The 25793-nt window shown below is 47.7% G+C and overlaps 1 pseudogene; it reads left to right on the plus strand.

Moving 5' to 3' along the window:
• The first annotated feature begins 9701 nt into the window (after positions 1-9701).
• Positions 9702-24594, plus strand: LOC115843925 (5-hydroxytryptamine receptor 5B-like; annotated as a pseudogene).
• The last annotated feature ends 1199 nt before the right edge of the window (positions 24595-25793 follow it).

Consider the following 25793-nt stretch of genomic DNA (forward strand, 5'->3'; position numbering starts at 1 on the left):
GGGAAATAGGAACCACGGAGGCCTTTCCTGCAGTTCAAGAATCTGAATTCATCTCAGAACACCCTCCCTGCCCCCAGGAGGAATGAAAGCCCAAGGCTTCTAGAAATCATAATACCTTCTGCCCCCAGGGATCTTGGGCCAAACTGGGGTTTTCATCCAAGAGTGTGAGGCAGGACAGTGAGTGAGGAATTTTTCCTAGAATCCGTCCTTAAATCCATGCCTTTTTCAAAATATTTAATGCTTTTCTCTAACACCTTATAGTTAAAATTCACCAACAAGCAACAGATTGGTAGGGTATTTCTTTATGGCTCTCTGTATTCATCCTATAAATCTATACATTACATTTACCGAGTATCATCTGGTCTTGATCGATTTTTCTAATCTGTACTCCTCTCAGTGAGGTGTTTCCTAATTGACCTCTCCAAATTAAGAGACTTAGAGATCTTGGATTTATTTTGTTTTCTAAGCGCTTCTCTCTTTTGCTCCTCTGGAGTTAGAAATTGCAACTCTTGGTCATTCTAAGGCTGATGTTTCAGTTACAGGATCTGGGGCTAAATCAACAGCTCAGATAGGGTTCAGGGTGCAAATTAGCCCGCAGGGGGAATGTGGATAATTCCAGATCTCATTACAGCCGTGCTTTCCAATTTTGCCTTCCTGTGAACTGCTTAAAATGAAGAAAAAGTCCACTGAGACACCCCTTCTCTTCCATGCACCCCCTCGTCTCCCTTATTCTGCTTCTAACCCCTTCTGATGCTGGGAAGCAACATGTGGGAAGATGAGCCAGAGGTAATTAGACTGGCTAATTCTCCGACTGGTGGGAAGAGACCACTGAGCGTGGAAAACACTGAATTAGGCAGAGCCCTCGGTTCAGTGGACCACCCTGGGATGTAACCTATTGATGCAGGGTCCTGAAGGCTCTTGGATAGGCTTTACTATCATCACTGACATTGAAGAACTTTCAGCTGTGGACCAAGAGTCTTTGCTAGAGGTCTTTGCTTTAGTAAGAATGGAGGGATTTTCAAGGGTTGAGGTTTGAATGCACAGAAAAACAATTACCTTTGGTCATGGAAAAGAAAGTAGCTGGGGAAAAACCTGGAACCCATCTGCTAATTAAAATTCTAAGAGTTGTAGGATGAACAATTACTCTAAAACACTATCTCTCCCACATTCCTGCAAACAGATTGGCCTCAACACCCACACGTGGAAAAACAAACACCAGTCACGCCTGGATGTTTCCTTGAACATGTTTTCTCTTCCCCATCACCACCTGATCATTAACGTTACTTTGATGGTGAGTTGCCGATAAGCTCGTTGCTTACCTGGAAAAATTATTTTTGCCCACTTTTATTCTAAAGCAAAGTCACAGGAGTGGGGAGGCTGGGACCAACACCAAACCCAGATCAATTCCTTCCTGTGTGTGAGGTGAGAAAAAGACCACCTTCTTCAACTCCAGATAGAACACAAATCTCTGGGTGTCTGAGGACTAGTTGTAGTCATTCATAGCGTAGGAAAGGAATATGCTTTAATTGTTAAATTTCAATGTAAATCATAATTGAGGAAATGTGGCCAAAAATAGTTTTATAAAGGCAGATGACACTATGACATAGGTTAATGTATAGAGGATGCGTTTCTAGATTTATTTCTAACGATAGATACACTGGGGTACCTGCCTGAGGCTAGTCCTTGTGCTTTTTAAAACCTTGATAAAGACAAGCAGTGGGTTTGAGGAGGAGAGGTGGCTATTTTAAAGTCACAGGCATCTATTGCTTTCTCTGGAGGTGGACACCTGAATTTCACCCTGGCCGGCAGGCAGTTCCTTTGAGCATTTTGGTTATGCCAAGGCAGGGGTGCAGTCCCTTCTGGAACAGAGATTTCAGGAACCACACGGAGGGAAACTGGTCCGCACGGGCTCCATAAAAGAGCATGGTCACTGGGTGTGAAATACGGGTCACACTTCCTTTAGGGGAGAAAAATTCCTCCAAATGTGGATTTAGACCATACTGTCCTTAAAACTTCTTTGTTCTTGTGTGTGTGTGTGTGTGTGTGTGTGTGTGTGTGTGTGTGTGTGTGAGTGCAAGTTCATGCAGAAGCATTCTTGTTCAGGAATTTAGCCATCTGTATTAGGAGGAAAAAGGAGCTGGGGTGGTAGCGGGAAGGATGCAGTGACATGTCTTCATTTCACACTTGCTTTGTAAAGCTTCACACCAGGCGTCAATGCAGATTAAATAACTCTGCTTTCACGGAAGGTACCTCTTTGGGTTTTGGTATGGTCTAGGTGAGGGGAGCGACTAAGGAAAGGCCTTAGGAGGAACATTTGTTTCTGATGGGACTTTCTAAGGGCCAGACACCCCAGAAATGGGCTGGGCTGTGAGGACTGAGGGGTGGAGGCTGGCACTCCAGACGGGTGAGAACTCCTCAGGGACCCACCCTTGGAGGGACCTTATCACCTACAATATGGTGATTTGATACAGCCATATCCAGCCCCCAGTGCTGTTCTCTGATTCCTGAGGAGCTAAGGCAGGGGCCATGCCAATGGGGAGGAACTTTCTCTGGGAAGCCGTAGGAAGGGAAACAAGTAGGACTAAGACTTCTGTGGTCAAGCAGGACATTTGAGAGGGGACATGCCAGCCAGAGAGACATGTCTGAAATACCGAAGTCAGTGGTTCTCAACTTCAGGGGCTTTGACCCCCAGGAAACATCCGGCAGTTTCTGGAGACATTTTTCGTTGTCACGCCTGGAGAGGTGCTGCTGGCACCTAGTGGGTGGAGGGCAAAGATGCGGCTAAACATCCTACAGCAACACACTCCTCATCCCACAGCAAAGACTGTCTAGCCCAAAATGTCAACAGTGCTTAGGCTGAGGAACTCTGACCTAGATGGATGCAGTAAATGCACTTAGATGTTCATATGCAAATATACTAAAAGCTCTGTCTCAAAGGTACTAGTAATGTTGGTTTTAAAACAAAAGGTTGGGGGCTTCCCTGGTGGTGCAGTGGTTGAGAGTTCACCTGCCGATGCAGGGGACATGGGTTCGTGCCCTGGTCCGGGAAGATCCCACATGCCGCGGAGCGGCTGGGCCCGTGAGCCATGGCCCCTGAGCCTGCGCATCCGGAGCCTGTGCTCCGCAACAGGAGAGGCCACAGCGGTGAGAGGCCCGCGTACCGCAAAAAAAATAAATAAATAAAATAAAAAATAAAACAAAAGGTTGTCTGGCAAAAAACAAGACAACGAGATGTGTTTATCGAAGGTCTAGTGTGTGTTAGGTTTTGTTATGTGTTCTGGGGTCCTAGAAATCAACAGGACAAACTTCTTGTCCTCATGGAATTTATATTCCAGTTGGGAGGGCAGACCCCTAAGAATCAGGTACACTTCAGATCATAATTATCTATCAGCTCTTGTGAATTAACACATTGAATTCTCCCAACAACCCGTAGTGAAATATGTGCTACTATAATAACCTCATTTAAAAAGACACCGAGGCCTTGGACCGTAAGAACCTTGTCCAGGGTCCCACCACTGACAGTGAGTCGCCATCTTTACAGCATTTAAAATTGCTCTTACTGTCAAACAGACTTTAGAGCTTCACTAGCTATATGATTTTTGGTACCATAATTTAATTTCTCTTGCTTCTTCCTTTATGTGTAGAATGGAGATAATAAAAGTATCACAGAAGGTTTTTGTGAAAATTAAGTGTGTCGCGTGATAGAAAGCGCTTGCACAGGAGGGTTAATAAGTCGTATAAGGAAAGTGGAAAGTGGAGAGAGAATAGCTGAAAACCTGCTTTAGACCAGTGGGCCTCAAAGTGTGGACCCAGGATCAGCAGCTACATCTGGGAGCTCATTAGAAATGCAGACTCTTGGCCCCCAGCTCAGGTCAAACTCTGGGGCTGGGCCCCAGCTCTCTGGGTGACTCTGATGCACGTTGAGGTTTGAGAACTAATGCATGAGACCAGTCTGAGGCGGTGGTGTTTGGGCTGTGATACGGGGGTGCTTCTCCACTAGATCCTAACTTCCTCCCCAACTACAAACTTTTATATTTTTTTCAGTTTTTTTTGAAACTCTATATTTCCTCCCTTCTCTTTTGCTGTTTCTTTACTTTTGCTTGGCTTCATGCTTAACTGAACCCTTCTCTTCACCTTCCACGACCAGATATCTTCCCTGATACCCTTCCACACCCTCAACTGCTCTCTACCTTCAGTTAGCTGGTTCTTGGCTCTCTTCATTCATTCACTCATTCATTCATTCATTCACTCATTCATTCATTCACTCACTCACTCCTTCATTCATTCACTCACTCACTCATTCGTTCATTAAAAATCATCTGGGAGAACACAAGGGCAATAATATCAAAGAACAAATGCTTTTGTAATAACAGCAGAAGAAGATAATCATGGGAGATGCATGGAAACACTAAAGAGAAATAGCGGAATCAGCTGACTAAAGATGATTGAAATGTTCTACCTCTGTTTTCTTTAAAAGCAAAACCTGACAAACCAGAAGGGAATGAACTGCTGTTCAGTCAATGTCAGGCACTTCCTGATTATTCTCTGCCGGTGCCATGGGTTTGTTGTTGTTTTTGTTCTTCTTTTGCCTCCAAGCCTTTGCTCACCCTCTTCCCCCAGCCAGCTCTGCCTCCCTCCTCCTTCACCTCCGTCAGGGAAAGTCCTCCATCTTTTAATGTCCAGGTCAAAGGCTGCCTCCCCCTCTGCTCCTTCCCATCGGAGGTGACTCCTCTCCCCCAGCAAGATCAGACACCTTTGTTTCTACTTCTAATCAGCGGTTGGCACATTTTGCTGCATTCCGGTCATGCAACAGATGGATGAAAGGTCTTCGGGCCAGGACAACATCTCAGCTGCATCTGTACCACCTCAATGTCTTGCCCTCAACAGTCAGGGCTGGGCTTCGCTGCAGATGATCACACGTGGCCTGGGGATGAGAAGGCCGTCACCGTCTCCTGCTGCACCACACACAACGACTCCAGAGGAATCAAGGAGTTGAATTCCCAAATCTATCCATAAACTTGAGAAATAGAAATAAAGGGCAGCAAAGCAACTTAACAATTGCAAAGTAAATTGCAGACATTGGTGGAGACAAGATCAATGAGGCCTAGTATATAAAGCAAATAAATTATTCAACAAAATGTAATAAAATTGTAAATGTGAACACAGGAATGACAGAAAAAAGTATGTGACAATAACACAGATGAAAATCTGCTCTATAATTACACTGAAATTGATCAATAGTCATAAGGTCGGTACCCAGATTCCTGTGTAAAGTAACTAAAAGGAGATGAACGGTTTCTACACAAGAATATATAGACAATAAATCACCATGTGGAAAAATCAGGGCTTCTTTTAGCCATTGAAGAAATGCAAATTAAAACAATTAAAATAGATCATTATACACCAATTAAACTTTTTTTCTGATAAAAAAATTTATTTTGTCAAGGCTGTCAGTCTCTCTCTTGTTTCTCCAAAGCCAGGGCCAACACAACAGTCAATCCAATAAATCTCTCTAAGGTAAAGTTTGAAAATATGTAAAAAGAACAATCACACAGTTCCTACAATTCAACTCAGTTATTAGATTTGGGAGAAAATGTATCAAGGAAATAATCTCAAAGGGGCGAAAGAATTTTGCTAATTGTAATTTAAAAATCAGCAAACCGAAAAGGCCTGGCAAGTACTGTGCAGGGCCTGGAAGTCTACCTGGCTTGCAAGCTAACAAGCTACCCTGTCACTGTTTCCTAGATGCTGTCAGAAGACAGGAGACCCCCAGGTCAGAGACAGAGGACTGTATTCCTCTGGGGAAAAGCTGTAGCCAGAGCTCCAGGTTCATGTATGCCGGCTCCCCACGTTTCCCAAGTCCCACGGGGGTTACGGAAAGGGCCTGGGCTGGATCCTGCCCAGGCAGGGGTCTCTGTTACAGGAGAGGAACACTGAGCTTGGGGGGCTCACCACGGCTATAGTAATGGGAGCAAGCTTGCCTTTTGCCCAGGGGGAGAGGCTACTTCATCTTTTAAGGTCGCTGGCTGCACACACAACTCTGAGAGATGGCCTAGATAATGAGGAGCCAGGGCCTTGTAACCTTGGCCTGCCCTACATGAATGTGCAGGGGGGCTCAGAGCTCCCGGATCACCTCTCCCAATAGTGACTCATTCACTCATTCAACATATCCATTCAAATTTATTGTCACCTTCTATATGCCTTGCACTGAAATACTGTTGACACTTGAACCGTGCAGGTCCACTTATACACGGATTCTTTTTTTCTATAAATACCTACTACAGTACCGCGTGGTCCGCAGTTGGTTGAATCAGCGGATGCGGAATCACAGATAGGAGGGGCTGACCATAAAGTTATAGGTAGATTTTCCACAGCGCGGCACCCCTAATCCTCGGCATCGCTCGAGGGTCAACTGTAGAGGTTAAGGATACAGCGGTGAATAAACTTCCTGCCTGAGAAGAGCTTATATAGTCGGGGAGGCAGGTATCCAAAAGGAATTCAATAACATGATGGCACTCTGTGAACTGTTGTGAAGACAAAGCGGAGAAGTGGGATAGAGCCGTCTTTAGACAGAGCGATGGACGATAGATACGATGGTCAGGGAAGGCCTGAGATGGTGACACTGGACCAGACACCAGAAGGAAGTGAATAAGCCACACGCCTACCTGAGGGAAGAGCATCCCAGGCACACCCCAAAGCCCAGAGAATGGGATGTGCTTCAAGGAACGGAAGGCCGGGCAGCTGGGGTGTGGTGAGCAGGGGAGAGTGGTCTGAGATGAGAGTAGAAAAGCCCAAAATGACTTGTAATGGAGACAATATAATTTTCTAAAATGACAAACAGACTTTTTGCATGAAACGATTTATACAGAAGAAGTCAATGAAACCCATCAGACCGAAGCCCCAGTCCAGTGAATGGAGGGCCACTTGGTGTCATGGACAAATGGGGTATGGGGGTTGGAAGAGCTAAGCCCCCCGCATCAGTCACCAGGCGACAAACCTCTCGCTGTTTCTCCATCTGCAAATAGGAAAAATGCCTAAAAAGCTTGCGGGTAAGATCAAGTGAAATAAAATGTGTGAATGTATTTTGTAGTTACAAATATTGGAGAGAGTGAAACTGTAATAACTCGATCTGCATCAAATGTCACAAGAGAATGGAATCTAAGCTTTGAATTAGAAGTTAAAAATAGTGGCAATTGGGCTTCCCTGGTGGCACAGTGGTTGAGAGTCCGCCTGCCGATGCAGGGGACACGGGTTCGCGCCCCGGTCCGGGAGGATCCCACATGCCACGGAGCGGCTGGGCCCGTGAGCCATGGCCGCTGAGCCTGCACGTCTGGAGCCTGTGCTCTGCAACGGGAGAGGCCACAACAGTGAGAGGCCCGCGTACAGCAAAAAAAAAAATAGTGGCAATTGTCATCATTTATTGAACACTTAGTCAACTATTAAACCATACTTTTACAATAATCTCCTGACAGGTGTTAATTATCCTTATTTCTAAAATGAGAAAACTGAGTCTCCGAAAGCTTAAGTTGCTCAACGTCTCTCACCTAATACATGGAACAATATAAAAAAGTGTAACTATGAAGAGAGTATATAGCAACACGAAAAATGTTAAGAGAAATCTGGAAAACAAAAAATTGACTTTAGGCATGAAAAGTGTATGTGGATAGAAGCAAAGACGGGAAAAAAAAGCATGTCCTGCATCCAACTGGGGCAAGATGAATGCTTTTACATTTTTGATATTCTTTGCTCTCGTTTGCCCAATAAAATAGGGAGAAAATTCTTGTGAAACTATTTCAGTTGCTAGTCACCATTTCCTTCTAAAGGATGGTCTTTGTCATGTCAATTTTCATCCCAAATCCAGCTTTTTCCACGATCAAGTGCAAACCCTACTGCTTGGCATTTGCACTCTGCATGTTCATCTCCTGGTGGCTTTGCCCCAGCTACCCACACTCTGGCCAGGTCCCACCCTCCATTCATCTCATCCAACATCTAAATGCCTTCCTGACAGTTCAGTAAGCCTAAGGGCTTCTCCGACCACAGCTCCCCGCATCTCTGTGATCCCTGAACAGCACATCATTTCTGAGATTTTTTGTCAACCACTTGACACTTACGCCTGCAAGTCCAAGTATTTTTATCTTGACTCCTCTGCCTGTTGCTCTTTATGCCCCAGGAGTGTGTCTGTGTGTGTAAGCAAGACCAGTTCCACACAGGATGCAGAAGGCAAAAGTCCTCGCTCTGTGAGTGGATGATGAAGGGAGAGTAAGGAGGACATTCTTTGTGTCCCTCCTGCAGGGTCCAGATCCCCAAAGATTGCCCCAGATGCCAGGGGTGGATGCTCAGAGGACCAGGGAAGAAACACTTCCCTCCACTGCAGCCTAGGGAACCTTTCCAGAAAGAGCCTCTTCTGGGCAGCCCGCTCAGCCTGAGGCTGTTCCCAGGGTGTTGGTAAGAAGCCAGTGAATGACCGTCAGTCGAGCTGCCCTGACAAGAGAAGGGGCAGTCTGGGCTCTGTGTTCTTTAGGTTCTAGTCTACTCCCAGGAACAGAAGTATTGCGGCTTTAGGCTGATTTCATTTTGATTGAACTATTTTTTAAAGTGTAAGAGACTGAAAATGGGGGCTGGGCGGCAGGTTAGGGGAATTTCACTTCTCACTGGTTTCTACCTTTGCCCAGGGGTCAACAAAATATAACCCGATCTCCACCCTGGATGTGAAGACTGGAAGACATACACTAGGGTCAGGAACTTCCGCAGCCGCAAAGGGAGGGCGGGGTGGGAATGCGGGTAGGGATGTGATGGGACGGGTTAGGGATGGCATGGCGAGGAGGTGGCGAACCCTCCCGTGTCAGAGCCTCTGCCAAACTGCCTAGAAGCTGCGTTCTTTCTGCACAGAGCCAGAGAGGGAACTTCTCAAGGCAGCAGGAAGCCTCGCCCGGCAGAGGTGTGGCGAGTGAAGCGGCAGGCAGGATGGTGCCGGGTTGAAGAGCTCCCTGTTTGACATACCCAACACCTGAGTCTCCTAGTTCACCTAGGATGGGGATCCAGGAAACCAGAATCTCTCTGTCCGGTGCCTCTGTTTCCGGATGTCAAACTGTGCCCCAGGCTGTTCCCAGGGATCCGCGAAGGTGGCGGCCACGGGATTCCTAGGCGATTGTGAACGTTCTCCGCGGACTCCCGCGTTGGGGTTCTCTCCGCGCGGCGGGGGCGGGGAGACTCGGCGGGACAGTCTGAAGGCCCGGCTCCAGTCGGCGGGCTCTCCGGACCACCCGCCCCCGCGCACCCCGGGTGCAGCTCTGCTCCAGGGGCCGCCGGCTCGTGGTGGGGTCCACTCTCCAAGGCCGCCCTGCGCACGGACACCGCGTGCTCTCAGATTCCCAGCCCTACGACAGCCCGTTGCCCCCGGGAAGGCGAGGAGAGGCGGGAAGGACTGGCGCGCCCGGCGGAGCTGGACTCCTGAGGGGTCCCACTCTTTTTTTTTTTTTTTTTTTCCTCCACTGGAAAAGAGGTCCACGAGGGCTCCAAGCAGAGGCGCCAAAGGAGGGCTGCGGCACAATGAGGGACCATGGTAGGACGACCTGGACCCCTCTCTGCCGTCCCCGGGCACACAGGGCCCCCCTCCGACGCTCGCACCCTCCCTGTCCACGCTGAGCGCCAGGGGCGCGTGCGTCCCCGCCGAGGAGCCAGGATCCCGCACGCCCCGCGCCATGGAAGCAGCTAACCTCTCGGTGGCCTCCACCGGGGTCGCCCTTCGCCTGGGACCCGAAGCCTAGAGCAGCAGCCCAAGCCCCGGCGGGGTCGTCCAGTTGACCCCAGGCGGCACCGCCCTGCCTGGTCGAGAGCTGCCCTTCTCTGTCTTCACGGGGCTGGTGGTGACGCAGCTGGTGCTGCCGTTCGCGGCCACTTTCCTGTGGAACCTCCTGGTCTTGGTCACCATCCTGCGCGTCCGCGCCCTCCACCGTGTGCCGCATAACTTGGTGGCCTCGACGGCCGTGTCGGACGTGCTCGTGGCAGCGCTGGTGCATCACGCCCCTGAGTCTGGCGAGCGAGCTGTCGACCGGGCGACGGTGGCGGCTGGGCCGGAGCTTGTGCCACGTGTGGACCTCCTTCGACGTGCTGCGCTGCACCGCCAGCATCTGGAACGTGGCGGCCATCACCCTGGCCCGATACTGGACCATCACGCGCCACCTGCCGTACACGCCGCGCACCCGCCGCCGAGCCTCGGTGCTCATGATCGCGCTCACCTGGGCCCTCTCCGCGCTCATCGCCCTCGCGCCGCTGCTCTTCGGCTGGGGCGTGGCGAACGACGCTCGGCTCCAGCGCTGCTAAGCGAGCCAGGAACCCTCCTACGCCGTCTTCTCCACCTGTGGCGCCTTTTACCTGCCTCTTGGCGTGGTGCTGTCTGTCCACTGGAAGATATACAAGGAGGCCAAGCTTCGCTTCGGTCGCCGCCGCAGGGCTTTGCTGCCGTAGCCCGCCACCGTGCAGGTGAGGCGCGGGTTGAGCAATGGGGATTTGGGGAAGCGGGTCGCTGCGGGAGGAGGAAGCGTGGCGAAAGGGAGAGCTGGCGGTGGAAGTTTGCACACTTGGCGCACGCGCGAAAAGATTGGCCACCAGCGCAGCCCGAGCGGCCGGGGAGTTTGCCATCTGCTCTCCTGCAGCGCACACCGAGGGGCTCATCACCTGCGCCTGGCGCGCAGGCGAAGGGTTCGCCACCTGCGTGGCTGGTGCGCGCGGGAGAAGGGGAAGGGGGCGACATGGGCAGCGTTGCTCGGTAGCGGTGAGGGCACGTCTGATTTCGCTGCGCCCTCTGTTGCTTTTCCCCAGGAGCTATTGTGTCCGTGCGAGTCTTTAGCCGCCAACTTCCTAGTCCCGGCTAGACCAAGCGCGACTGCAGGGGGCTGGGAATACGTCCTGCAGATGAGCGAATTCCTGTGACCATGCGCCCCTTATTTAATGTCTCCACTGCGCCCTCGTCCACACCCTGCTGTCCAGAGACGATTCCCCAACCCTATCGGCCAGCTCCCTGCCAAGGGGGAAGTGAGGATAAAAATGAATCCAAGTGTCACTTTGCTTTCACTGTCCCAACCCCAGTGCTATCTTTTAGTGACTTTGGAACGAGGTAGAACCGTGGGTTGAAATCCCAACTGGGGACGTTGGGGCAGTTGCTTAATCTCTGTGGGTTTTGTTTCCTCAACTTTAAATAAGTGAATTCCTACTGCATAGGGCTGTTGGTTTACGTGAGATGAAGCATGCGAAGCACCTAGCACAGTGCCTGGCAAACGGGGAATGGGGGGCAGAGCTGGCTGGAGCAAGGAGATCCACAGCGCGTTGCCTGGCAATCTACAATGGGCCCGCACATAAGCCTGGAAATGAATGAGGTGGAGGAACCTGCATTTGGCAGAACTTCTCTCCATTGTATTTAGAGTCGGGGCTTTCTGCCTTTCGGCCAGACCCTAACAGATGACAGTTCCCGCCTCACCCTGGAAGCCCCAAACTCTCCTTTTGAGTGAATGGGGGTTTCAGGCTCTCAGTCCTAGAGAGTAACAGGACTTATTGCCCCTTTCCTAATACAATATATGGACTAGGGAAAGGGGGCATGAGGGGGGAAGGAAAGAGACGGGGTAAGTTCTTCTGTTGTTAGTTTTGTTTTACTTTTGAAAGTTAACTCCGATACTTAGGTTATTCAAACGTGTGTACTTTTAAAAGCAGGCGTCTCGCCAACCCGCACGCCCTTCATTAAATGGCAGAGGAGTTTTGTAGGATAAAATAGGAATGTCAACTGGAAAGTGTTGGTAGGGGAGAGCTTTATTCAGAATTAATGATGTCCTTTGAAAGGTCCCTCGGAAATCCTGGGGTGATCATCGCTTTTCTCTCTGCTGGCCGAGGTAGGGCTGACTTTTACTGGCTACATCAATCCAGTGCGCACCCAGAGAAATCATGGTGAAACGGATGCTAGAAAGGCTTGCCAAGCCTGAGTTGAGTGTTCATTTTTGACAGAACCCATTCAGGCAGGTGATACAAAGCAGATGTGCCTGGTCGGGAGCCTGGCCAATGGGGAGGCCACTGGCAGGGAGAAAGAGCTCTAGCAGGCGGGGCAGCGTGGTGCACTGATTTAGCCACCTGCTGGCGCCACCTGCTGGGGCGAGCCACTTCTGCACCTTGTGCTGCAAGTCTCTGCTCTAGGACACAGCATTGGTCTAAGTCAGGCTAAGAGTCCTGACTCATGTGATGCTGAGATACATCTACAGATGAGATGGGGTTCGAGAACACCTTGCTTCTTTAGGCTCCAGCAAGCTGTCACTCAAACTCCTGGGTAATGTTGCTGAGTCAGCATTTGCAAGCTTGGTGACCACAGGACACCCAGACAGAAATTTAAAATAATGTGCCGGGAGTACTCTCTCCATGCGTTCCCCCACCTGCTTTTGTCTGACCTCCGGGGAAATGAGTCAAGTTGCATTTAGGTCCTGCAAAGTGTCTTTACTGCTTTCTGTGGGTGATGGAAGTACTTAGGAAGGCAGAAGACCTCTGGTCATGAGGCTGTGCACACCCTTCATCTTTTTTCAGGATTCTGTGACTAGGTCCCAACACTAAAATAGTATCAGAAAGGGATCTGCAGCAGTGCCTCAATTTTTTAAAGTAGAGAAGGAAAGAAATGCTGACTGAGTTCCCTCTTTCAGGCACTGTACCACTTTACCTACATCCTCTTATTTAATCCTCAGCGTCCAGACAAATTGGCATTACAGTCTCTGTTCGTCAGGATAAGCTAAGATACGCTGCGTAACATAGAAGCCCCAGACTAACGGTTTATCTCACTCTCACTCAAAGTTCAGTGTGGGTCTGGCGGCCCTCTTCCTGCTCAGCTCTCCTCCAGCTGGTAACTCATGGATCCAGGCCCCTTGTCATCCTTGAGCTATGCTGTCCTGAACACGTGGCTTCCAAGGTTTCTGTGGAAGGGGAAGCAAGACCTGGAGATACAGCAACTTTTACCTGCCTTGCGCTGAAGTGCCCCTTCGGGTCACAGTCCATTGACCAGACACTGTGAAAACTTGGGGAGCCTATGGCTATTTGGTGAACACTAACCGTCTTCGCCACACAGCTCTCATTTTACAGATGGTCAAACTCAAGTGCCATAAAGTGAGTTCATCCACGACCACACGGTTATGGGGTGGAAAAGCTGAAGTTTGTCCCAGATCTAAAAGTCACTGTTCTTTTTCACCCCTTTTCCAGTATGCCATGCTCTCTCCAGGAACTTAACTTCTGGGCATTGTCACAAACATCTCACAAGCATCTAGACCTTCATGGGAGACAGGCAGTCATATCCCAGTCAAGGTGGGTCATGGGGATGTCAACTGAAAACAAAAGCACAACCTAAAAGATGAGAATTATATTTTATTCAGTGGACTTTCTGAGGACTTAAGCCCGAAGACAACCTCTCAGGTCACTCTGAGGGACGGCTCCAAAGAGGTAAGGAAGCAGCCAGGATATATAGAAAAACCAGGTAGTTGGAACTTCAAAAGATTACTGTTAATTAAAGAAAACCTGATATCTTAAGTTTGTTTTTGTTTTTTTATAAATTTATTTATCCATCTTTGGCCATGTTGGGTCCTCGTTGCTGCGCACAGGCCTTCTCCAGTTGCGACGAGTGGGGGCCACCCTTTGCCGCGGTGCATGGGCTTCTCATCGCGGTGGCTTCTCTCGTTGCGGAGTACAGGCTCTAGGAGTGTGGGCTTCAGCAGTTGTGGCACACGGGCTCAGTAGTTGTTGCTCGCGGGCTCTAGAGCACAGGTCCAGCAGCTGTGGCGCACGGGCCTAGCTGCTCCGCGGCATGTGGGATCTTCCCAGACCAGGGCTCGAACCCATGTCCCCTGCCTTGGCAGGCGATTCCTAACCACTGGGCCACCAGGGAAGCCCCAGATATCTTAAGTTAATGCATTTAGCGCTTGTCTATGTATGGGAAGATGCAAGAGTCTGGACTCATTGAAATCAGCCCTTTGATTTGCACCTTAGCTATCTGGGGCCTGTATCCTGCTTTTCTTTGTCCTGAATCCCCTCAGGGTTCACAGTTCAGTGGCTGATGGCTCGAGGGCCACAAGGTCCTCTGTCTACTGATATGGCAGGCGACATTTTTCATGCACAGCGAGCAGGATCTCAAAACTATGCCCGTGAACACCTTTCCAGGAGAGCTGAACACAGTTGAGCCCAGAGGTACTGCCAGCTTCTCTTGGGAGACGGGATTCATTCCCACCTGCATCCTTTTTTTCAGCCTCATAGACTGAGCGCGACACATAGCGTATATTCTGCCCTCACCATGCACCTCCCATGGGTTATGACTTTCCTTCTGCCCTGTGCCTTTTACTGCTTAGAGGAAGAAAGAAGCAAAGCCAATAGAGGTGATTTGGTTGGCTTTTAAAATGTGACATCAAACATTTTGTTCTTTTTAATTATCTGATATCTGTGCACAAGTTGATACTGGGGCCATTTTTTCATTAGGTACAGTGAGGACACCACCGAGAGCCACCATACTTATAGGGGCCCGTGGAAATAGTTTAATTTTAATTTCTTTTAGAGGAAAAAATGAATATAATTGTTAAGGAATATGTAATCATGAGCCCAGCCTCGATTATATTAGTCTTTATAGTAATATGGTCATAAAATATAATTTTTAATATTTTTTTAATGGAGGAAGGACCCACAGAGGCAAGGATGCCTCGGGCTCGTGAAGGTTATAATGTGGCCCTGGTTGATACCCTTCACTCATTCACTCAATCAATAAACATGTGTTGGGAGACAGGGTGTACAGTGGTTAAGAGCATGGGGTTTAGAAGCAGGGAGGCCTGGATTTCAATTCTTTTTGTGCCACTTATTAGCACTTCAGCTAGGTGAGTTCATCTCCATCTGCATTTCCATCTGTAGGTAAACTGGAAATATTGCCATCTGCCTCTTAAAATTCTTGTGAAGAATAGATGAGATAATAGTGTATATGGAGTAACTAAAATAGTAAACCCTAAATGATAGCTGCTGTACTGTCTTCATTATTATTTTTGAAATTCTTCTTATAAATTATAAGTAATAAACTATTATTTTATACCTCTTACCATTATAGGTGGGTTTGTTATTTATTTCTTAACAATTAGTACAAAGCTTAGCGTCTTAAGACAACAAAAACGTATGAACTCACAGTTTCCATGGGGCAGGCATTGGGAATGGCTTAGCTGGGCGGTTCTGGCACAAGGTCTCTTGTGGTTGTAACTGTGGCTTGTTTGCATGTCTGTTAGCAGGACGTCTCTACAAGGCTGCTTTAGTGTCATCACAACACGGCCGCTGGCTTCCCCTAGTCTGAGACAGTGAAGCAAGGAGGCAACTGCAGTCAGTGCCTCTTATGATCTGGTCTCAGAAGTTATATTCCATCACTTCCCTTATATTCTATTCCTTAGAAGTGAGTCACTAACCCCAGTCCATACTCAAGGGAGGGGGGATTAGGCTCCACCTTTGGGAAACGTGTCAATGAACCCGTGGACATATTTTAAAACCCCTTCAAAAGGACACGCAGATGGTTCAAGGTTACTTGACTGACTTGTAGTGACCTATGCATCAGACAATGTAGTAGCCTTTGAGGTTTCATAGAAGTGGTCTCTGATCTCAGGGGATTAATTTTAGTAAGCCACAATTACAGAATTAATAATAAATTCTTATAGGTGCTTTTCTAGAAGTCTGTCCAGAGGGCAGCGATCCCAAAAGACTGATAGTGTACGTGAAAGCACTTTGGAACCTGTAAAGGTCAAAATAAATTTGTAGTATTGAGCTATAGCATTTACGATGACTTGGATCTGAATTTTAGATAATGTTATATTACAAAATATTTGGCTCTCCAACCCAGTTCTCCACATTAGTAGATTTGTGTTGCAAGCATACAGTATATAAGCCCTAAGTGACCTGAAATCTGTACAGAGCCCTCGACGTTTTTGCCACTTTTCCAATGTTTAGTTGTCATCTGTTCCTCTCCAAAGACCAGCGGCTGGTGGGCTTGTGTACAGAACCACGTGTGGGACCTGGGTTCAGTCAGAGCTCAGATATGGGAAGAGGATGGTGGAAAATCATCACCCTTGTTCTGATTCCAACTACTAAAAGAAATAGGACTGAAACACATTCCCATGCCAGACTGCAAGGTTATTTTAACTTTAGAAAAGTAAATTGCATTAATCAAGTTGTATCAGTGGTAACAATACATCTGGCTTATGGTTTGATTCTTTTAAGATTGGCACTGAGAGTTTCCAGAACTACTTAGGTGGATGAAGGAGCGTTTTCTCTATACTTTTAGAAATATCCCTGGCTTTCCCCTCTCTATAAACTTCTCCCTTGTTCTCTTACATCATTATGCTCATTCTGGCTCTTTACATCTGCTTCCATTTCTCTTTTCTCTGATTGGACTGCTGGGGAAGAGTGGAAAGGGCAGGGGAAACGAAGGGGGATGTAGATGAGCATGGTGCAGGGATCATGTGTTTTCACCAATGACCTTTAAATCCATGTAGTTCTTGGAGAAGATTGAGCTTCTCAGTGGAAGAATGACGTCAAAACTCCTTGGTCATTAACCCTTTGGTAAGTCACAGAATTCGCTGAAGACCGAACAAACCTTTGGACTTGCTGTCCAGAAAGGCATGTAGACACTTGCTTGCCCAGCGTGTCTAGGGCACTCCCTGAAGCCCATCTCTGGAGAGTGATGCTCAGCCTTTCCTCCTACTGGCTCTCCCAAGGGATGGAACCCACAGTGCAGCAGGAACTGGAACTCTCTGAGGCAGGGCCGTGGTGGTCAGGGGAGCCATGGCCCCCTAAGAGGGCAGGTCAGAACACTGAGGCTGGACAATGCGTGTGCAAAAGGCAAAATCTCCCCTCTCTCCATTACACTGTACATCTTCTGTGCAGAGACTCTCTGGCCTGGGAGTCTAGGCACCTCAGGGTAAGAGCTCTTGCCTCAACAGATGACCTTCCATTGGCCTCCACCCATAAAGGGGGGTCACTAGATCAGATGATATAAGAGCAAAAACAAATGTCATGTAACTTTAATTAACACACTTGATTACAATTCCCCCTTCTCATCATTAACTCCAGTGGTGCCTTAGCCATTCCAGGGTGACTAACAGCCCCGCCAAATCCATGTTTTCCAAATATAAGAATAATAGTAATTGTACTTTATGTTATCATCATACCCAAAATTTTAGCAAAACTGTACTCTATGGTGTATATAATTACCCTCAAGGGAAAATTAATATTTTTCAAGCCCAGCAGTGCTCTGCTTTTATTTTTTTACAAGGAAATGTCCTTAATTTATTTTCTGGCTTCTTTTGCACAAGAGAAGCAGCTGAGAAGATTTCCTGGTCTAGTTTGTCAGACAAGCTAGACAGCTCCTGTTTACTTTGAGGGGCTATTTTGGTTAGTTATCTCTTCAAGATGCCTTTACAAATGCAGCTTGGAGCTTGGTTATCTCAGTACACCTTGGGCAGAGAGAATGGAGCTCTGGATATCCCAACTCCTGACCCTCCGAGCTCTGGTTAGAAATGGGGGATTCCAGTTACAATCCAGATTGCCTTCAACCAAAATCGGAAACGTCTCAGTGCCCTCCGCCCTCTGTCCTCTCTCAGATGTTGCAGGGCTTGATTAGTCACTAGGGTTAGTGTGTCTCCTCACACCAGCCTTGTGAAGAGCCTCACTGTACGGGGTGCCTGACCGTGCGTCACAATGCAAACAGGTTGGTCCCAGAAGTGGTTAGTAACCTTCCTTCTTTCTGCTTTCCTTTTCTAGTTCTTATTAGGTTGTTCATCTGACAACATTAGAGGTTTACATATGTTTGTGTGGTACTTTCTTTTCTTAATTGGGGGGGGGAAGGGACAAGGGGACATGAAGCTGGCATTTCTGAGGTCCTGCCATGTACTACTGGCTCACTGTCATCCTCCAGGAAGCCCACCATAGAGATAAGGTTCTTCATGGTTGGAGATGTGGAAATGGGGGCTCCGATTGGAATCCTGTCTAATCACTAACTTGCTCTGAGCCTTGGTTTCCTCATTCCCTCTTTACTGGCTGCTGTTATAACTGAGTAAGTTGGTGTGTGGGACCACATGGCAAATACTAAACGACTCTCAGGAACTGTGAAGGTCTGAGATTTTAGCCTGTTTGCAAGCAAACAAGTCGGCCTACCCTAGTTTACTGGACGCTGGCAGAAGGCAGGAGACTCCCGGATCAGAGTCAAAGGCCTTTATTACTCACGGTACACAGGCAGCACAAGCTTCATGTGTGCATCCGTTCCCCGTTCCTTCAAAGTTCCATGGGAGTCACATGGAGTGGCCCACTGGATTGGCATCACAAATAGTAGAGAAACTCCCAGATTAGGGAACTCAAGTCTGTATTGGCCAGGGTTGGCCAATAAGTAAACTTGCCCTTTGCTCTTAGGAAACATGAATCTTTTATGATGGGTTGCAAGTAAACCTGCCTTCTTTTCTACTGGGAGACACTATCTCTATCTTCCAGGGCTGTTTGCTCTTCAAACATCCTTGACAAGCTAGTCCAAAACAAGGGCTGTCAGTGTTTTGCTAGCAAAATGTGCAGAAATGCAAGAGACTTAGAGTTTTATCCCCCAAATATCTATTTATTCAGTAAGTGTTTATTGAGATTTTAATATAGGCCATATATTACAAGGTGCTGGGGACATTTCAGTGGACAGGACACACGTGGTCCCTGCCCTCCTGGAGTGTTGATCGTGACACAATATTCAGAATGACGATTCAGAATCCATGCCCTGATATCAGAGTGCTTACGGGAATAGTGGGACAGAATATTTGAAATTGGGACTTGATGGGGAATTCCAGTATGTAGTCCCTATATCCACAGTAGGTGATTAATAAATCTCTGAGAATATATTGTCTGGCTGATTTGGTCCTTAATTAATTTTAGGTGGAAAAGCCTCAGACTCTATGGAGATGTTTAGGTGAATGCATCTTTTAGGTCATGCCCCCTTCCCCTTCCCTTCCCTTCCCTGGAAGAAAGAAACCACACAGGCCTGGAACCAAACAGACTGGGCAGGCACCTTTGTTCTGCTTTGCCCTGCTCGTGTGGCCTTGGCCATGACATTTGATGTCTCCAAACTTCTGTGTGTTCAGAGCACCTGTCCTTTTACAGCAGGACCAAAAAGTGGCAGGTGCTACTGGTTGTGTGCCTTCAACAGTCCGTATTTTTGCCTTCAGATTAGTGGATTCTAAGCCAGCGTCAGAGGCTTCTTAAACCTGAATGGTCAGTTTTCCCACAGCTGTGCAGAGGAAAGTCAGGGCCAAGAGGCTGAGGAGACACCCAACCAAGAGACGCTCAGGGATGGCCCCAGAGCTGGGTGCCAGAGCCCCTAGACATTTCCTAGGAAGCCATAGATGTCCATTCTGAAAGCATCCCAAGCGCAAATGTGATCCTAAGATAGGTTCTTAGATAGATCCTAAGATAGATTCTGTGTGAAATGGAGATAATCCCTTGAAGGACTGGTGTGAGGATGAATTAAAGTCATTCGTTACAAGTGTTTAGTCTCTGTTTTACAGCAGCTTTTCTGGAGTTGTTCTTAGTGTCTTTTGGTTTACTATTGGATATTACATTTCAAGTGAAAAAAGCCAACCTTGTCAGTCTCCTAGCAAACCAGGGGGACTGCCTTTTCTTTCTACTGCCTTTTCTGTTTCTCTTCCCCCAGGATCCCTTTGAACTGAACTGACCCCATGTCTTTACTTCTGTAGCATAACAAGGATTTGGAATTGCATTAACCCAGGGAGGAACTTAAGTGCCTGGGAGGTCATTGAGGTCCCCGGAGAAATGGCTGGGAACGTGCCCATTAATGAGCTGAGCGGGAGAAAGACAAACATCACCTGCCACTTCCTCTTGTGCTCTGATACTATTTTTCCCTTCGGAAAATGGACTGCTGTGATTCACGGGGTGATTTCAGGTGACACATTTTATCCCCCAGGCTTCCTTTGGTGGATGGTGGTGGTCTACTATGAGGGAATTGGTCAGTGTTATCTCTTCTAAAGGGGAGAGGTGACCTGCAGCTCCCATCTGTCTTGGGGGGACCGGAAACCTTGGGACGGCTCATTAAAGAGGGGGTGCCCGCTGGCCCCCAGAGGGTGTGTGTTTGCCAAGACAGGCCTTTGTGAGGGGCAGAGGGATGGAGAGGAGGGAAGTGCTGGTTGGTCACCACGAGAGACCTTTTCCTTCTCTCTCCAAGTGGCAGCGGGAGGATGCTGGGTTTACACTAACAAAAGAAAGGACTCAACTTTGTCCATTTTGCCATGATCTGTTTCAGGCTGACCTAGTGGTTTTCTGAATAAATAGAGATGAGGGTGGGGGGAAGGAGCAGAGACCAAGAATTTGAAGGTAGAGCTGAGGGTGAGGTTTGCCAGGTCAGACCACGTGGTCGCCTTCTTGGCTCCCACTGTCCTGCCCCAGGCGAGAGGAGACAGGGCTCTTCCTTCTGTGGACACTGAAGTGCCCCGTGGTTGGGTGGCTCTCCTAATGCCTGCTTCCAGTTGTGTCTGGGGGGGAAACTAGATGCAATCCTTGCCTGGGAGCCCCTTGCCTCTGAGTTTTCTCCAGCATCATGACTGGCAGCATTCCGGGAAGGAAGAGAACTGCAGGTGCAGACCATGCTGTTGAAATGTCAACTTAGCAGCTGTTTCCTGGGCACCTGTCAGGTGCCAGGTGGTGTTGCCAGGCAGGTGCTGTAAAGGAAGACCCAGGCCTGCCGTTGTTCAGCTTGGACTAGAGGGGTGCCACATATAACACCCATGATCACACACATTGCTACAAAGGAGGGGAACATGGTACCAAATCACGGGGAGACGTGATTGAGTTTAGAGGGGTGCTGACTGAAAAAAAAAAGCACAACGTAGGAGTTGTGACTTAAGTTTTATTTGGGGCAAAATGAGGACTATAGCCCGGGAGACAGCATTTCAGATAGCTCTGAGAAATCACTCCAAAGAGGCAGGGGGGAAGGTCAGTATATATGTGATTCTGGTGAAGGTGGAGTACATGCAATTGAGCACAAAATCAGCTCCCAATTTAAAGTGAATCCCTTTAGCACAGGAGTGTATAATTTCTTGCAGTACTGATGTTTACAGGCTGCCTCTCCTGGGAACGTTGTGAGGGGCAGGCCTGGGTTTGTTCTCTTTGGGGCCCTAGTCCCAGCCCCGCCTGCCTCCATGAGTATTTTTTTTTTTTAACATCTTTATTGGAATATAACTGCTTTACAATGGTGTGTTAGTTTCTGATTTATAACAAAGTGAATCAGCTATACATATACATATGTTCCCATATATCTTCCCTCTTGCGTCTCCCTCCCTCCCTATCCCACCCCTCTAGGAGGTCACAAAGCACTGAGCTGATCTCCCTGTGCTATGCGGCTGCTTCCCACTAGCTATCGATTTTACATTTGGTAGTGTACATATGTCCATGCCACTCTCTCACTTTGTCCCAGCTTACCCTTCCCCCTCCCCATATCCACAAGTCTATTCTCTAGTTGGTCTGTGTCTTTATTCCTGTCTTGCCCTTAGGTTCTTCATGACTTTTTTATTTTTTTTCTTAGATTCCATATATATGTGTTAGTATATGGTATTTGTTTTTCTCTTTCTGACTTACTTCACTCTGTATGACAGGCTCTAGGTCCATCCACCTCACTACAAATAACTCAATTTCGTTTCTTTTTATGGCTGAGTAATATTCCATTGTATATATGTGCCACATCTTCTTTATCCATTCATCTGTTGATGGAAACTTAGGTTGCTTCCATGTCCTGGCTACTGTAAATAGAGCTGCAATGAATATTTTGGTACATGCCCCCCCCCTTTTTTTTTTATTTGTGGTACGCGGGCCTCTCACTGTTGTGGCCTCTCCCGTTGCGGAGCACAGGCTCCGGACGCGCAGGCTCAGCAGCCAGGGCTCACAGGTCCAGCCACTCCGCGGCATGTGGGTTCTTCCCGGACCGGGGCACGAACCTACGTCCCCTGCATTGGCAGGTGGACTCTCAACCACTGCACCACCAGGGAAGCCCGACACTTTTTGAATTATGGTTTTCTCAGGGTATATGCCCAGTAGTGGGATGGCTGGGTCGTATGGTAGTTCTATTTTTAGTTTTTTAAGGAACCTCCATAGTGTTCTCCATAGTGGCTGTATCAATCTACGGTCACCTTATCTTTGATAAAGGAGGCAAGAATATACAGTGGAGAAAAGACAGCCTCTTCAATAAGTGGTGCTGGGAAAATGGGACAGCTACATGTAAAAGTATGAGATTAGATCACTCCCTAACACCACACACAAAAATAAACTCAAAATGGATTAAAGACCTACATGTAAGGCCAGACACTATCAAACTCTTAGAGGAAAACATAGGCAGAACACTCTATGACATAAATCACAGCAAGATCCTTTTTGATCCACCTCCTAGAGAAATGGAAATAAAAACAAACATAAACAAATGGGACCTAATGAAACTTCAAAGCTTTTGCACAGCAAAGGAAACCATAAACAAGACCAAAAGACAACCCTCAGAATGGGAGAAAATATTTGCAAATGGAGCAACTGACAAAGGATTAATCTCCAAAATTTACAAGCAGCTCATGCAGCTCAATATCAAAAAAACAAACAACCCAATCCAAAAATGGGCAGAAGACCTAAATAGACATTTCTCCAAAGAAGATATACAGATTCCCAACAAACACATGAAAGGATGCTCAACATCATTAATCATTAGAGAAATGCAAATCAAAACTACAATGAGCTATCATCTCACACCAGCCAGAATGGCCATCATCAAAAAATCTACAAACAGTAAATCCTGGAGAGGGTGTGGAGAAGAGGGAAGCCTCCTGCACTGTTGGTGGGAATGTAAATTGATACAGCCACTATGGAGGACAGTATGGAGGTTCCATGAGTATTGAATGGTGAGTGCTGTGCACCCAACGTGCTCCCAGTTCTCGACCATGGGGACTTGGTCGCCCAGCTTAACAGGTCGTGGAATGCCTCGGTCAGCGGGGCGGGGGCTCAAGCCTGGATGTGACACCAAGGCGCCTGCTCTTCACTGTCTCCCCGTCCCCCGCTTTTTAGATCATATTATTTGACATTGTAGGGACCACCACTCTCACTCTCTGAAGAGCCTTCAGAATTTATTTTAATCTATGGTTTCAAGGACTTTTTTGCCTAATATTTACTGATGGAGTATGGGATCAATGCCTCTTGAATGAGGCTGGAGGGGAGGGCTCGGCCAAGGTTGGAGTGGCCTCATGTCGCTGTACCATCCAATGATATGTTTTATTTTTGAATTCCACTTTTCCTTTGTTCCCAGGTGAAGGAGGCCCCTCACGAGGCTGAGATGGTGTTCACGGCACGTTGCCCTGCGGTGGCCTTTCAGAATAACAGAGCCTCGTGGCTGGAGCATAACGTGAAGCGGGCGGCTGTGATGGTGGGCGTTGTCATCAGCGTGTTTGTGCTGTGCTGGATACCCTTCTTCCTGACGGAGCTCATCAGCCCCCTCTGTGCCTGCAGCCTGCCCCCCATCTGGAAAAGCATATTCCTGTGGCTTGGCTACTCCAACTCTTTCTTCAATCCCCTGATTTACACGGCATTGAAAAAGAACTACAACAATGCCTTCAGGAAACTTTTCACCAAGCAGAGATAAACCCAGGGCTTGGAGAGACGTGCAGGTAGGGTTGTGAGGAGGGAACTGGGATTTCTCCCCTTCACTGGAGACCTGGGTGGAAGCCTTCCCCACAGCTGAGTATTAATGACGTTTGGGAACCATACCACTTGGGCCTGGACTATAGGAGCAGCAGTGCCAAAGCAAATGGGTGGCAAGCGTGCAGCAATGTCCTCTTGCCGTGTATGTGGCAGACATTGCTAATTGATCTCGGCACATCTCCCCACTGAGGAGGAACTTGGCCTCAGAATCCTTTGCAGACAGCACATCAGGCAGTTACTGCAAATTGCCTAGAATTCATACAAGAGTCAAAGCTGATTTGCCCTTCCTTTATCTAATTACCATATTCCTCAGCACAGGGCCCCAGTGGCCTGTTTTGTGGCCCACTCAGGAGCCTGTCTTCTTTGTGAAACAGCCCTCCCCTCACCCTTATCCACCCAATTCAACGTATCTTTCCCAAATTCCAAGGCAGTGTATCCCAGTTTGGGTGATAAGGATCATCTGAACTTTTGTTTTCTAAAAAAATTGTCCAGTTCAACCCATATCTACTGAATCAGACTTGTAAAGAGGTCTGGTAATTTATATTTTATTAAATTCTCTAGATGATCTTTTTTTAATCAGTGAGAGACACTGCTGGATGCTTAGGCTGCTCTTTAGAGCAATTAAATTGGCATTTCTGGGGGTTAAGATCCAGGCAGTAATGCTTTTTTTTTTTTTTTTTTGGTACGCGGGCCTCTCACTGTTGTGGACTCTCCCGCTGCAGAGCACAGGCTCCGGACACGCAGGCTCAGCTGCCATGGCTCACAGGCCCAGCCGCTCCGCGGCATGTGGGATCTTCCCGGACCAGGGCACGAACCCGTGTCCCCTGCATCGGCAGGCGGACTCCCAACCACTGCGCCACCAGGGAAGCCCGGCAGTAGTGCTTTTTAAAGCTCCCTGGGTGATTCCACTGTGCGGCCAGCTTTGGGAACCCCTGGTGAGGCCTCTCCTCTGCTCTGTACAAGGGAGAGCAGCTGTGAGAAATGTTTCCATTACTTCACCATTCTGACTTGTATACGTAATAAAGTACTTTTGAAGCATTCATTTCTGGGTTCAGAATCATTCACATGTGATTGGTCACACACACGGATACATGTTCATATGTACATACACTCACGTGTATGTCACTGAGATGGGGAAAATGTCTGTTGTGAAACTAAAACACAAACACCACCACCACCCTCTCCCCCCAAAACTGCCATAGTGAATCTTGGCCTTCCTGAAAAGATTAAATGTGGCCACATATGGAGGAATCCAAGGGCCTTGATGAGGGGGGTGCCTGGAATAAGTCATCTTGGCCAGAGTCTACCTGACTTTGGAGGTGGCTGGCTGCCTATTGATTAGGTGTTTTAATTTACACGAAACAGTTCACCCCACCATTGACTCACTTGATGTCTGAGGTATGCAGACCATCTTTCAACTTACACTATAGAGTTATCTGTACTTTGGAGCTTATCAGAATATAGGTCCACTGGGCCTTTTCCAAAATCTTTGGGACAGATAGAATCTTTTTCTAAGTTTTAGAAATGCAATATGGTGTGTAATCCATAGATTAATTAATACCCCCAGCTGGTCTGAGCCAGCAGCCTCTAATCAAACACATGGGTACTTCTGCAGTAAAATGCATGAATATTTACACTGTGAGAAAAGAACTAAAAATAACCTCACACTGGGTCAGATCAGATTTTATCATCACATGAGTTAGAAACAACCTTTGTTTCCTGAGCTTTCTGTGCTTTGCTATTGAGGACCTGTATAACCTCAAGCCATCTGAAGTCCCAAACTTGCTCAGCCCTGCTGAGAGGAGAGATTCTGCAGGCAGTCTGGGAAGAGTACGTGGTCCAACCATTCCTTTGTTGCTAGAGGACGGGACATCACACGGTGCTTGGCATGGCCCCTAGGACAGCCTTCTTGGAGTCGCATTTTGGAAATATGTTCTTCTCTTTCATTGAAGGTGCTTCAAGAAATAGTCTTATGAAACTTAATCAATGCCTTTCACATAAAGCTGTAGTTGAAGTCATCTGATTACACTCTTTGTGAAGGCATGTTT

The sequence above is a fragment of the Globicephala melas genome, chromosome 7, assembly GCF_963455315.2.
Source record: "Globicephala melas chromosome 7, mGloMel1.2, whole genome shotgun sequence".
Taxonomy (NCBI): Eukaryota; Metazoa; Chordata; class Mammalia; order Artiodactyla; family Delphinidae; genus Globicephala; species Globicephala melas.